The following is a 12,190-nucleotide window of genomic DNA, read 5'->3' as shown; positions in this document are numbered from 1 at the left end:
ATAGGAAAAGAGGCAGAACGTCCACAATGATGCACTTGGCCAAAAAAGGCGTATGCGTTTTTTCCTGAATATATTCAGGAAAAAACGCATACGCCCTTTTTGGCCAACCAAGCAAGCTTGCAAAGGAAATCTGCACTACAATGAAGTCTCACTTCCCCCCGGTCAAAAGGGCCATCTGAAAAAAGTGTAAAATCCAGAAAGGCAGGACAGGCCATGGAGAACTGGGAGCCTTGTTATGCTGATGGGCAGGATGTAAATTGCCAACAGACACTCGGGAGAAGTGTATGGTGTTTCCTGAAACATCTAAAAAACAAAGCAACAGAGCCTAGGGCACTTCCACTTATGGTCCTATAGCTTAGGGAAATTAAAATCAAAAAGACACAGCCACCCCAAAGTTTGGGACGCCTCTGTTTACAAGAACCTCGTTTACAGTACAAGTTCAACATCGCAGAAAGTGAAAAATGGATAAAGAAGTTGTGGTATTTACTTACAAAGCAATATCACTCAGCAATGAAATCTATGTCATCAGGCCCTTAGCAGCACAATGAGTGGATTCAGGTATGATGATTCTAACTGAAATAAGTCACACAGAAAAAGAAACATCATAAGATATCAGTAATACACGGAATGTAAACTTGGCTACACAGGAACTGTATTACAGAACAGAACAGGGTCTCAAATTTAGAAAACCAACTTATGCTTGCTTAAGGGTAAAGGTGAGTTGGGGTGCTGCATAAAACCAGAGATTGAAATGAGCACAGATAAAGTTTCTTAAGCCAAGTATGGAATAGACAAGAGCTACTCCTTGCTCAACGAAATGGACTCAACACCCCATATTAAACGCCTAAGAATGTACCTGACTAGTAAGTATCTTAAAACCTATGGATTGCTATGTCTCTGAAAGAGAATCAAGCATGTGTACAGGGGCATAAACGCAGCAGTGATAGGATTGGAGAGGTTCGGTGAGCAAATGAAGACCCTTTGAAGTCATATTGCATGGTACCCATTCCACGGGTTTCAACTACCCAGGTTTAAGGTATTCTTCCTTCAGGTAAAACATGCATGTGGAACCTAGAGTATGATCAACCATGTGATCAGGAGACGTGTTCAAATATGTCTCAGTTTTCGTACCCTGGTACTCGGGTGCAACATTCCAGACGCTTTACTAACACCCTCCCGACTTGGAGAGTCAGTCCCTTTAACCTCCTGTTTGGCCCAGTTTGCAATTTCTGCGGAAGATGAACAGGAATAGCGAGAACCAATGAGAGACTAGCTGGAGGTGTCTGGACGGGCAAATTTAACTCTCATTTCCCACCAGGAAGAGGAATTAACCAAAGGCTCAGCGTGCCGTGCCGGAACCAGATTAGGGCCTGAAGCCATCCTGCAGTGTTGCGGCCAGCTCAAAAGAAAGCGAGGTGAAGAAAGGAGCTCAGGGGCACTGTAATTCACAAACCTGCAGAGTTATAAATGACAGCTATCGTCCAAAAATATACTGAAGTAAGGCTGCCAAGAGGACTTGAAAGCGGGGCAGAATTGCAGGAAACCGATTTCAGGAGGTAGACTGGAATTGCATTGAAAGCATAGGAAAAGAGGCAGAACGTCCACAATGATGCACTTGGCCAAAAAGGGCGTATGCGTTTTTTCCTGAATATATTCAGGAAAAAACGCATACGCCCTTTTTGGCCAACCAAGCAAGCTTGCAAAGGAAATCTGCACTACAATGAAGTCTCACTTCCCCCCGGTCAAAAGGGCCATCTGGAAAAAGTGTAAAATCCAGAAAGACAGGACAGGCCATGGAGAACTGGGAGCCTTGTTATGCTGATGGGCGGGATGTAAATTGCCAACAGACACTCGGGAGAAGTGTATGGTGTTTCCTGAAACATCTAAAAAACAAAGCAACAGAGCCTAGGGCACTTCCACTTATGGTCCTATAGCTTAGGGAAATTAAAATCAAAAAGACACAGCCACCCCAAAGTTTGGGACGCCTCTGTTTACAAGAACCTCGTTTACAGTACAAGTTCAACATCACAGAAAGTGAAAAATGGATAAAGAAGTTGTGGTATTTACTTACAAAGCAATATCACTCAGCAATGAAATCTATGTCATCAGGCCCTTAGCAGCACAATGAGTGGATTCAGGTATGATGATTCTAACTGAAATAAGTCACACAGAAAAAGAAACATCATAAGATATCAGTAATACACGGAATGTAAACTTGGCTACACAGGAACTGAATTACAGAACAGAACAGGGTCTCAAATTTAGAAAACCAACTTATGCTTGCTTAAGGGGAAAGGTGAGTTGGGGTGCTGCATAAAACCAGAGATTGAAATGAGCACAGATAAAGTTCCTTAAGCCAAATATGGAATAGACAAGAGCTACTCCTTGCTCAACGAAATGGACTCAACACCGCATATTAAACGCCTAAGAATGTACCTGACTAGTAAGTATCTTAAAACCTATGGATTGCTATGTCTCCGAAAGAGAATCAAGCATGTGTACAGGGGCATAAACGCAGCAGTGATAGGATTGGAGAGGTTCGGTGAGCAAATGAAGACCCTTTGAAGTCATATTGCATGGTACCCATTCCACGGGTTTCAACTACCCAGGTTTAAGGTATTCTTCCTTCAGCTAAAACATGCATGTGGAACCTAGAGTATGATCAACCATGTGATCGGGAGACGTGTTCAAATATGTCTCAGTTTTCGTACCCTGGTACTCGGGTGCAACATTCCAGACGCTTTACTAACACCCTCCTGACTTGGAGAGTCAGTCCCTTTAACCTCCTGTTTGGCCCAGTTTGCAATTTCTGCGGAAGATGAACAGGAATAGCGAGAACCAATGAGAGACTAGCTGGAGGTGTCTGGACGGGCAAATTTAACTCTCATTTCCCACCAGGAAGAGGAATTAACCAAAGGCTCAGCGTGCCGTGCCGGAACCAGATTAGGGCCTGAAGCCATCCTGCGGTGTTGCGGCCAGCTCAAAAGAAAGCGAGTTGAAGAAAGGAGCTCAGGGGCACTGTAATTCACAAACCTGCAGAGTTATAAATGACAGCTATCGTCCAAAAATATACTGAAGTAAGGCTGCCAAGAGGACTTGAAAGCGGGGCAGAATTGCAGGAAACCGATTTCAGGAGGTAGACTGGAATTGCATTGAAAGCATAGGAAAAGAGGCAGAACGTCCACAATGATGCACTTGGCCATAAAGGGCGTATGCGTTTCTTCCTGAATATATTCAGGAAGAAACGCATACGCCCGTTTTGGCCAACCAAGCAAGCTTGCAAAGGAAATCTGCACTACAATGAAGTCTCACTTCCCCCCGGTCAAAAGGGCCATCTGAAAAAAGTGTAAAATCCAGAAAGGCAGGACAGGCCATGGAGAACTGGGAGCCTTGTTATGCTGATGGGCGGGATGTAAATTGCCAACAGACACTCGGGAGAAGTGTATGGTGTTTCCTGAAACATCTAAAAAACAAAGCAACAGAGCCTAGGGCACTTCCACTTATGGTCCTATAGCTTAGGGAAATTAAAATCAAAAAGACACAGCCACCCCAAAGTTTGGGACGCCTCTGTTTACAAGAACCTCGTTTACAGTACAAGTTCAACATCGCAGAAAGTGAAAAATGGATAAAGAAGTTGTGGTATTTACTTACAAAGCAATATCACTCAGCAATGAAATCTATGTCATCAGGCCCTTAGCAGCACAATGAGTGGATTCAGGTATGATGATTCTAACTGAAATAAGTCACACAGAAAAAGAAACATCATAAGATATCAGTAATACACGGAATGTAAACTTGGCTACACAGGAACTGAATTACAGAACAGAACAGGGTCTCAAATTTAGAAAACCAACTTATGCTTGCTTAAGGGGAAAGGTGAGTTGGGGTGCTGCATAAAACCAGAGATTGAAATGAGCACAGATAAAGTTCCTTAAGCCAAATATGGAATAGACAAGAGCTACTCCTTGCTCAACGAAATGGACTCAACACCGCATATTAAATGCCGAAGAATGTACCTGACTAGTAAGTATCTTAAAACCTATGGATTGCTATGTCTCCGAAAGAGAATCAAGCATGTGTACAGGGGCATAAACGCAGCAGTGATAGGATTGGAGAGGTTCGGTGAGCAAATGAAGACCCTTTGAAGTCATATTGCATGGTACCCATTCCACGGGTTTCAACTACCCAGGTTTAAGGTATTCTTCCTTCAGCTAAAACATGCATGTGGAACCTAGAGTATGATCAACCATGTGATCGGGAGACGTGTTCAAATATGTCTCAGTTTTCGTACCCTGGTACTCGGGTGCAACATTCCAGACGCTTTACTAACACCCTCCCGACTTGGAGAGTCAGTCCCTTTAACCTCCTGTTTGGCCCAGTTTGCAATTTCTGCGGAAGATGAACAGGAATAGCGAGAACCAATGAGAGACTAGCTGGAGGTGTCTGGACGGGCAAATTTAACTCTCATTTCCCACCAGGAAGAGGAATTAACCAAAGGCTCAGCGTGCCGTGCCGGAACCAGATTAGGGCCTGAAGCCATCCTGCGGTGTTGCGGCCAGCTCAAAAGAAAGCGAGTTGAAGAAAGGAGCTCAGGGGCACTGTAATTCACAAACCTGCAGAGTTATAAATGACAGCTATCGTCCAAAAATATACTGAAGTAAGGCTGCCAAGAGGACTTGAAAGCGGGGCAGAATTGCAGGAAACCGATTTCAGGAGGTAGACTGGAATTGCATTGAAAGCATAGGAAAAGAGGCAGAACGTCCACAATGATGCACTTGGCCAAAAAGGGCGTATGCGTTTTTTCCTGAATATATTCAGGAAAAAACGCATACGCCCTTTTTGGCCAACCAAGCAAGCTTGCAAAGGAAATCTGCACTACAATGAAGTCTCACTTCCCCGCGGTCAAAAGGGCCATCTGAAAAAAGTGTAAAATCCAGAAAGGCAGGACAGGCCATGGAGAACTGGGAGCCTTGTTATGCTGATGGGCGGGATGTAAATTGCCAACAGACACTCGGGAGAAGTGTATGGTGTTTCCTGAAACATCTAAAAAACAAAGCAACAGAGCCTAGGGCACTTCCACTTATGGTCCTATAGCTTAGGGAAATTAAAATCAAAAAGACACAGCCACCCCAAAGTTTGGGACGCCTCTGTTTACAAGAACCTCGTTTACAGTACAAGTTCAACATCGCAGAAAGTGAAAAATGGATAAAGAAGTTGTGGTATTTACTTACAAAGCAATATCACTCAGCAATGAAATCTATGTCATCAGGCCCTTAGCAGCACAATGAGTGGATTCAGGTATGATGATTCTAACTGAAATAAGTCACACAGAAAAAGAAACATCATAAGATATCAGTAATACACGGAATGTAAACTTGGCTACACAGGAACTGAATTACAGAACAGAACAGGGTCTCAAATTTAGAAAACCAACTTATGCTTGCTTAAGGGGAAAGGTGAGTTGGGGTGCTGCATAAAACCAGAGATTGAAATGAGCACAGATAAAGTTCCTTAAGCCAAATACGGAATAGAAAAGAGCTACTCCTTGCTCAACGAAATGGACTCAACACCGCATATTAAACGCCTAAGAATGTACCTGACTAGTAAGTATCTTAAAACCTATGGATTGCTATGTCTCCGAAAGAGAATCAAGCATGTGTACAGGGGCATAAACGCAGCAGTGATAGGATTGGAGAGGTTCGGTGAGCAAATGAAGACCCTTTGAAGTCATATTGCATGGTACCCATTCCACGGGTTTCAACTACCCAGGTTTAAGGTATTCTTCCTTCAGCTAAAACATGCATGTGGAACCTAGAGTATGATCAACCATGTGATTGGGAGTCGTGTTCAAATATGTCTCAGTTTTCGTACCCTGGTACTCGGGTGCAACATTCCAGACGCTTTACTAACACCCTCCCGACTTGGAGAGTCAGTCCCTTTAACCTCCTGTTTGGCCCAGTTTGCAATTTCTGCGGAAGATGAACAGGAATAGCGAGAACCAATGAGAGACTAGCTGGAGGTGTCTGGACGGGCAAATTTAACTCTCATTTCCCACCAGGAAGAGGAATTAACCAAAGGCTCAGCGTGCCGTGCCGGAACCAGATTAGGGCCTGAAGCCATCCTGCGGTGTTGCGGCCAGCTCAAAAGAAAGCGAGTTGAAGAAAGGAGCTCAGGGGCACTGTAATTCACAAACCTGCAGAGTTATAAATGACAGCTATCGTCCAAAAATATACTGAAGTAAGGCTGCCAAGAGGACTTGAAAGCGGGGCAGAATTGCAGGAAACCGATTTCAGGAGGTAGACTGGAATTGCATTGAAAGCATAGGAAAAGAGGCAGAACGTCCACAATGATGCACTTGGCCAAAAAGGGCGTATGCGTTTTTTCCTGAATATATTCAGGAAAAAACGCATACGCCCTTTTTGGCCAACCAAGCAAGCTTGCAAAGGAAATCTGCACTACAATGAAGTCTCACTTCCCCCCGGTCAAAAGGGCCATCTGAAAAAAGTGTAAAATCCAGAAAGGCAGGACAGGCCATGGAGAACTGGGAGCCTTGTTATGCTGATGGGCGGGATGTAAATTGCCAACAGACACTCAGGAGAAGTGTATGGTGTTTCCTGAAACATCTAAAAAACAAAGCAACAGAGCCTAGGGCACTTCCACTTATGGTCCTATAGCTTAGGGAAATTAAAATCAAAAAGACACAGCCACCCCAAAGTTTGGGACGCCTCTGTTTACAAGAACCTCGTTTACAGTACAAGTTCAACATCGCAGAAAGTGAAAAATGGATAAAGAAGTTGTGGTATTTACTTACAAAGCAATATCACTCAGCAATGAAATCTATGTCATCAGGCCCTTAGCAGCACAATGAATGGATTCAGGTATGATGATTCTAACTGAAATAAGTCACACAGAAAAAGAAACATCATAAGATATCAGTAATACACGGAATGTAAACTTGGCTACACAGGAACTGAATTACAGAACAGAACAGGGTCTCAAATTTAGAAAACCAACTTATGCTTGCTTAAGGGGAAAGGTGAGTTGGGGTGCTGCATAAAACCAGAGATTGAAATGAGCACAGATAAAGTTCCTTAAGCCAAATATGGAATAGACAAGAGCTACTCCTTGCTCAACGAAATGGACTCAACACCGCATATTAAATGCCTAAGAATGTACCTGACTAGTAAGTATCTTAAAACCTATGGATTGCTATGTCTCCGAAAGAGAATCAAGCATGTGTACAGGGGCATAAACACAGCAGTGATAGGATTGGAGAGGTTCGGTGAGCAAATGAAGACCCTTTGAAGTCATATTGCATGGTACCCATTCCACGGGTTTCAACTACCCAGGTTTAAGGTATTCTTCCTTCAGCTAAAACATGCATGTGGAACCTAGAGTATGATCAACCATGTGATTGGGAGTCGTGTTCAAATATGTCTCAGTTTTCGTACCCTGGTACTCGGGTGCAACATTCCAGACGCTTTACTAACACCCTCCCGACTTGGAGAGTCAGTCCCTTTAACCTCCTGTTTGGCCCAGTTTGCAATTTCTGCGGAAGATGAACAGGAATAGCGAGAACCAATGAGAGACTAGCTGGAGGTGTCTGGACGGGCAAATTTAACTCTCATTTCCCACCAGGAAGAGGAATTAACCAAAGGCTCAGCGTGCCGTGCCGGAACCAGATTAGGGCCTGAAGCCATCCTGCGGTGTTGCGGCCAGCTCAAAAGAAAGCGAGTTGAAGAAAGGAGCTCAGGGGCACTGTAATTCACAAACCTGCAGAGTTATAAATGACAGCTATCGTCCAAAAATATACTGAAGTAAGGCTGCCAAGAGGACTTGAAAGCGGGGCAGAATTGCAGGAAACCGATTTCAGGAGGTAGACTGGAATTGCATTGAAAGCATAGGAAAAGAGGCAGAACGTCCACAATGATGCACTTGGCCAAAAAGGGCGTATGCGTTTTTTCCTGAATATATTCAGGAAAAAACGCATATGCCCTTTTTGGCCAACCAAGCAAGCTTGCAAAGGAAATCTGCACTACAATGAAGTCTCACTTCCCCCCGGTCAAAAGGGCCATCTGAAAAAAGTGTAAAATCCAGAAAGGCAGGACAGGCCATGGAGAACTGGGAGCCTTGTTATGCTGATGGGCGGGATGTAAATTGCCAACAGACACTCGGGAGAAGTGTATGGTGTTTCCTGAAACATCTAAAAAACAAAGCAACAGAGCCTAGGGCACTTCCACTTATGGTCCTATAGCTTAGGGAAATTAAAATCAAAAAGACACAGCCACCCCAAAGTTTGGGACGCCTCTGTTTACAAGAACCTCGTTTACAGTACAAGTTCAACATCGCAGAAAGTGAAAAATGGATAAAGAAGTTGTGGTATTTACTTACAAAGCAATATCACTCAGCAATGAAATCTATGTCATCAGGCCCTTAGCAGCACAATGAGTGGATTCAGGTATGATGATTCTAACTGAAATAAGTCACACAGAAAAAGAAACATCATAAGATATCAGTAATACACGGAATGTAAACTTGGCTACACAGGAACTGAATTACAGAACAGAACAGGGTCTCAAATTTAGAAAACCAACTTATGCTTGCTTAAGGGGAAAGGTGAGTTGGGGTGCTGCATAAAACCAGAGATTGAAATGAGCACAGATAAAGTTCCTTAAGCCAAATATGGAATAGACAAGAGCTACTCCTTGCTCAACGAAATGGACTCAACACCGCATATTAAATGCCTAAGAATGTACCTGACTAGTAAGTATCTTAAAACCTATGGATTGCTATGTCTCCGAAAGAGAATCAAGCATGTGTACAGGGGCATAAACGCAGCAGTGATAGGATTGGAGAGGTTCGGTGAGCAAATGAAGACCCTTTGAAGTCATATTGCATGGTACCCATTCCACGGGTTTCAACTACCCAGGTTTAAGGTATTCTTCCTTCAGCTAAAACATGCATGTGGAACCTAGAGTATGATCAACCATGTGATCGGGAGACGTGTTCAAATATGTCTCAGTTTTCGTACCCTGGTACTCGGGTGCAACATTCCAGACGCTTTACTAACACCCTCCCGACTTGGAGAGTCAGTCCCTTTAACCTCCTGTTTGGCCCAGTTTGCAATTTCTGCGGAAGATGAACAGGAATAGCGAGAACCAATGAGAGACTAGCTGGAGGTGTCTGGACGGGCAAATTTAACTCTCATTTCCCACCAGGAAGAGGAATTAACCAAAGGCTCAGCGTGCCGTGCCGGAACCAGATTAGGGCCTGAAGCCATCCTGCGGTGTTGCGGCCAGCTCAAAAGAAAGCGAGTTGAAGAAAGGAGCTCAGGGGCACTGTAATTCACAAACCTGCAGAGTTATAAATGACAGCTATCGTCCAAAAATATACTGAAGTAAGGCTGCCAAGAGGACTTGAAAGCGGGGCAGAATTGCAGGAAACCGATTTCAGGAGGCAGACTGGAATTGCATTGAAAGCATAGGAGAAGAGGCAGAACGTCCACAATGATGCACTTGGCCAAAAAGGGCATATGCGTTTTTTCCTGAATATATTCAGGAAAAAACGCATACGCCCTTTTTGGCCAACCAAGCAAGCTTGCAAAGGAAATCTGCACTACAATGAAGTCTCACTTCCCCGCGGTCAAAAGGGCCATCTGAAAAAAGTGTAAAATCCAGAAAGGCAGGACAGGCCATGGAGAACTGGGAGCCTTGTTATGCTGATGGGCGGGATGTAAATTGCCAACAGACACTCGGGAGAAGTGTATGGTGTTTCCTGAAACATCTAAAAAACAAAGCAACAGAGCCTAGGGCACTTCCACTTATGGTCCTATAGCTTAGGGAAATTAAAATCAAAAAGACACAGCCACCCCAAAGTTTGGGATGCCTCTGTTTACAAGAACCTCGTTTACAGTACAAGTTCAACATCGCAGAAAGTGAAAAATGGATAAAGAAGTTGTGGTATTTACTTACAAAGCAATATCACTCAGCAATGAAATCTATGTCATCAGGCCCTTAGCAGCACAATGAGTGGATTCAGGTATGATGATTCTAACTGAAATAAGTCACACAGAAAAAGAAACATCATAAGATATCAGTAATACACGGAATGTAAACTTGGCTACACAGGAACTGAATTACAGAACAGAACAGGGTCTCAAATTTAGAAAACCAACTTATGCTTGCTTAAGGGTAAAGGTGAGTTGGGGTGCTGCATAAAACCAGAGATTGAAATGAGCACAGATAAAGTTCCTTAAGCCAAATATGGAATAGACAAGAGCTACCTCTTGCTCAACGAAATGGACTCAACACCGCATATTAAATGCCTAAGAATGTACCTGACTAGTAAGTATCTTAAAACCTATGGATTGCTATGTCTCCGAAAGAGAATCAAGCATGTGTACAGGGGCATAAACGCAGCAGTGATAGGATTGGAGAGGTTCGGTGAGCAAATGAAGACCCTTTGAAGTCATATTGCATGGTACCCATTCCACGGGTTTCAACTACCCAGGTTTAAGGTATTCTTCCTTCAGCTAAAACATGCATGTGGAACCTAGAGTATGATCAACCATGTGATCGGGAGACGTGTTCAAATATGTCTCAGTTTTCGTACCCTGGTACTCGGGTGCAACATTCCAGACGCTTTACTAACACCCTCCCGACTTGGAGAGTCAGTCCCTTTAACCTCCTGTTTGGCCCAGTTTGCAATTTCTGCGGAAGATGAACAGGAATAGCGAGAACCAATGAGAGACTAGCTGGAGGTGTCTGGACGGGCAAATTTAACTCTCATTTCCCACCAGGAAGAGGAATTAACCAAAGGCTCAGCGTGCCGTGCCGGAACCAGATTAGGGCCTGAAGCCATCCTGCGGTGTTGCGGCCAGCTCAAAAGAAAGCGAGTTGAAGAAAGGAGCTCAGGGGCACTGTAATTCACAAACCTGCAGAGTTATAAATGACAGCTATCGTCCAAAAATATACTGAAGTAAGGCTGCCAAGAGGACTTGAAAGCGGAGCAGAATTGCAGGAAACCGATTTCAGGAGGCACACTGGAATTGCATTGAAAGCATAGGAGAAGAGGCAGAACGTCCACAATGATGCACTTGGCCAAAAAGGGCATATGCGTTTTTTCCTGAATATATTCAGGAAAAAATGCATACGCCCTTTTTGGCCAACCAAGCAAGCTTGCAAAGGAAATCTGCACTACAATGAAGTCTCACTTCCCCCCGGTCAAAAGGGCCATCTGAAAAAAGTGTAAAATCCAGAAAGGCAGGACAGGCCATGGAGAACTGGGAGCCTTGTTATGCTGATGGGCGGGATGTAAATTGCCAACAGACACTCGGGAGAAGTGTATGGTGTTTCCTGAAACATCTAAAAAACAAAGCAACAGAGCCTAGGGCACTTCCACTTATGGTCCTATAGCTTAGGGAAATTAAAATCAAAAAGACACAGCCACCCCAAAGTTTGGGACGCCTCTGTTTACAAGAACCTCGTGTACAGTACAAGTTCAACATCGCAGAAAGTGAAAAATGGATAAAGAAGTTGTGGTATTTACTTACAAAGCAATATCACTCAGCAATGAAATCTATGTCATCAGGCCCTTAGCAGCACAATGAGTGGATTCAGGTATGATGATTCTAACTGAAATAAGTCACACAGAAAAAGAAACATCATAAGATATCAGTAATACACGGAATGTAAACTTGGCTACACAGGAACTGAATTACAGAACAGAACAGGGTCTCAAATTTAGAAAACCAACTTATGCTTGCTTAAGGGTAAAGGTGAGTTGGGGTGCTGCATAAAACCAGAGATTGAAATGAGCACAGATAAAGTTCCTTAAGCCAAATATGGAATAGACAAGAGCTACCTCTTGCTCAACGAAATGGACTCAACACCGCATATTAAATGCCTAAGAATGTACCTGACTAGTAAGTATCTTAAAACCTATGGATTGCTATGTCTCCGAAAGAGAATCAAGCATGTGTACAGGGGCATAAACGCAGCAGTGATAGGATTGGAGAGGTTCGGTGAGCAAATGAAGACCCTTTGAAGTCATATTGCATGGTACCCATTCCACGGGTTTCAACTACCCAGGTTTAAGGTATTCTTCCTTCAGCTAAAACATGCATGTGGAACCTAGAGTATGATCAACCATGTGATCGGGAGACGTGTTCAAATATGTCTCAGTTTTCGTA

Source organism: Pseudorca crassidens, chromosome 4 (genome assembly GCF_039906515.1).
Source record: "Pseudorca crassidens isolate mPseCra1 chromosome 4, mPseCra1.hap1, whole genome shotgun sequence".
NCBI classification, from domain to species: Eukaryota; Metazoa; Chordata; class Mammalia; order Artiodactyla; family Delphinidae; genus Pseudorca; species Pseudorca crassidens.
Note: the sequence above shows the minus strand (reverse complement) of the source record.